Raw genomic sequence first — 3,059 nt, 5'->3', positions numbered from 1 at the left:
TTTTACCATGATGGCGGGCTATACTTTAGATCCCGTTTTAAAAATTATTTGTACCGTAAACCGGTACAAATTTATTATCGTAGGTCACTACCGCATACCTCCCTGGGTACAGTACCGCAGGCCTTATTAAATTCTTTGATGTTAAATCGTATAGGGTAATTAAACACATCATTATCGGTGTGTATTCCTTATATATGATACATAAATAAAAATAATTACTTAAAATGATATGTGTACTAATATTAAAAAAAGAGAAAAAATTGTGTACTTGAACAAGACGCAGTACCCGGAATTGAACATATACGGGAACCACATAAGTGTGCGCCCTCTGAAGATGGGCATTTGCAGAAACAATTAGCCGAAAACGACATCGAAAGTTAACGTACTGTTGGTGTTTACCACATTTTTGGTGAGATTATTTGCTTTTAATCTTATTAAACTAGACTGGTGGTAATTTAGTCTTAGTCTTGTAGGGTAGCTCGCTTTTCAGAGCCGAGCAAACTAGTTTAGACGTCAAGGCCTAGGAGAAGAATGTAGGCATAGGGACTAGGGAATGGACGGTTTCCTTGAACGAGGGAGTATCAATTCAAACAGGAAGTGATCCATAGGCCTAGGCATACTTTTTTTTATATATACTCTGTCAGTCCGGGCCTTAGTCCTAGATCCTGTAGGGTTTCTTAGCTTAATACAGTAAAACCCCTATTATTTAGGGAACCCTTTGTCTTTTGGGACCAAAAAAGTTCCCCCTCTTAAATTTAACAAAAAGTACCAAATCGTAACCGAGCCATCTCCCGAGTAATTCCTACCGATATATAAAGCATTCACACGCATCTGTAAGGTAATGCCAAGGTCGTGTAAAATTTATTCAGGGTTTTTTCAATGAATCATTTTTCCCCCCCTACTGCAATATAGACCTAGGCCTAGTTGAGAACCTGTCACAGATGGACTGTTGAACTCACCACCACAGTACAGTAGATTGTTGTTGCGTTGAAATTCCAGCGCATGCGCAGATCCATCCATGCTACATCTCGGAAGCTTTACCAGCCTCAGCGAGGCTGGTAAAGATTACCAAGACGTTCCGAGATTATACAAGGATATTACTAGTTTTAGGCTATGTTCACACACGGCGAAAGACTGGCTTGGCTTACGCCAGGCGTAAGCTATTCCACACAAAGGCGTACGCTACCCCAAGCTTAAGCCAGCCTTACGCCGTGTGTGTGTGAACATAGCCTAAGTTAGATATTATAGTCTTAGTACGTTGCTAAGTATCTGCTTTAGCTCAATGCTGTCTCATGGTCACATGCCTCTCGATATAACCAAGGTGATATTAGTGCCTATAGTTAAGTCCAATCAGGTGATGTCACTAGTAAAGATAACTATAGACCAATTGCTCTTGTGTGCGTCGCATCAAAAGTCTTTGAATTTCTTTTAATTGACCTTGCGGTTGACACTCTTTGTGCAGCGTTGTGCAGCGGGGTAACAAGTACTCATTTGAATTCTCTGTTTCTAATGGGGTCTGACATGGAGGCGAAATGTCACCGCTTTTATACAATGTATATGATTCTCTAAACGAAAAGCTTAATAATCGTGGTGTTGGATGTCAACATGCAGATATGGTTTTTAATCACCTTACTGTAGTTATGCTGATGATATCGTATTACTATCTCCATATTTATGTGGGCTTTAAAGGCTACTTAATGTGTGCGAAGCTCATGCTTCTACTCATGATATTTTATTTAATCTGTAAAAAGTCGATGTGTATGTATTTTTGTTCAAAGGCACGAAAACTCCAGGTGATCCCGTTACTACCCTATGTGGCAAACGTTTAAATTATGTTAATGTAACTCTCTATGGATGTTACTAGATGAGTTCGGACTTCAATGAATGAGCCAGACACCAAGTAAGCTGGATGTTAACGGTTTTATTCTATACAAAGTGTGAGCCTCCAACAAGACGCAGCTTGGCTAGTCGACGAACCCCCACGAGAGAGCGAGACTCCGCGGGAACATCCCATAATCGAGTCCTTGAAAGTTCAAAGGTTACACTACTCCCCCTCTCCCTAAGAAGTGTCCCACTTCTATTACTGTATGCATGCAAAAAAAATTAATAATTCATAAGCCTAACTAAGCATTATAGTATAAGCAATCTTCTTATGGAATTAACAGCATTTATAGCATTTATGAAATTAAATATTTATTGTATTTATTTAGCTGGTTGTTCCATTGGTTGACATCTGAAGATATTCTCTGAGCAATTGATGACTCCATTGATGAGATTCTTGGTGACAGTTGACATCCTTCCAGCATACGAAGTGTTGCGTACGGTGAAGAGAAGCCAAAAAAATAGTGTCCCAAATAAAAGAAAAACATGTAGCATATGAATTGCTTATGTTACATACTGTATATAAAAAAAATTCCAAAAAATAAAGCAACACAGCAGCATACGAATAGTGTACGGTGCAAAAAAAAAATATCTCAAAGAAATCAGCAAAGCAGCAGCATACGGATAGCGTATGGTGCAAAAAAAAATATCTGTATTATAAACACTGTCAAAAATAAAACATTCAATCTACCAACATACGAATAGCGTATGGTACAACAGATTCAATCCTGTAGCATGCGAATGGCGCATGGTACACACTCAAATAAATCATACAATATATATACAATTGTAGCATACGAATTGCGTATGGTACCATATATGAAGAAGAAAAATAAGAAAACAATAATCCCCTCCAAATAAATAAAAAAATTATCTGCAAACAATAATCCATGGAACTTGTAGTAGTATCAGAAACGGTGAAAATTATTAAGTTTATCATAATCAATTCAACAACCGCGCAAGCAAGGAATGGCCCAAACACCAGCTAAACTAGAACCAAAAGAAAAACAAAATCCTAACTGTTATAACATCTGCGTAAAAAAATTACGCGCGCATGGACGGTTTCAATTCCCCATAAACAAGGAGAAAAGACCCTCATGCCACTAACACTAAAACCTGGAAAAAACAAATCCTAACTTCTATAACCACATGCGTAAAAAAATTACGCGCGCGACCGG

At 38.2% G+C, this 3,059-nt stretch overlaps 1 protein-coding gene across 1 annotated transcript in view; it reads left to right on the top strand.

The window, feature by feature from the left end:
• The first annotated feature begins 308 nt into the window (after positions 1-308).
• LOC117122832 (tumor susceptibility gene 101 protein-like) overlaps positions 309-3,059 on the top strand; it is a 15,776-nt gene continuing 13,025 nt past the window's right edge. Inside the window, exon 1 of the mRNA XM_033268588.1 lies at positions 309-409. The gene's annotated coding sequence lies outside the window, so the exon portion shown is untranslated. The remainder of the gene's footprint in view (positions 410-3,059) is intronic.

The sequence above is a fragment of the Anneissia japonica genome, unplaced genomic scaffold (genome assembly GCF_011630105.1).
Source record: "Anneissia japonica isolate Jap-2015-1 unplaced genomic scaffold, ASM1163010v1 scaffold96923_len36874_cov136, whole genome shotgun sequence".
Classification (NCBI taxonomy): Eukaryota; Metazoa; Echinodermata; class Crinoidea; order Comatulida; family Comatulidae; genus Anneissia; species Anneissia japonica.
Note: the sequence above shows the minus strand (reverse complement) of the source record. Positions and strands in the feature narration are given on the sequence as shown.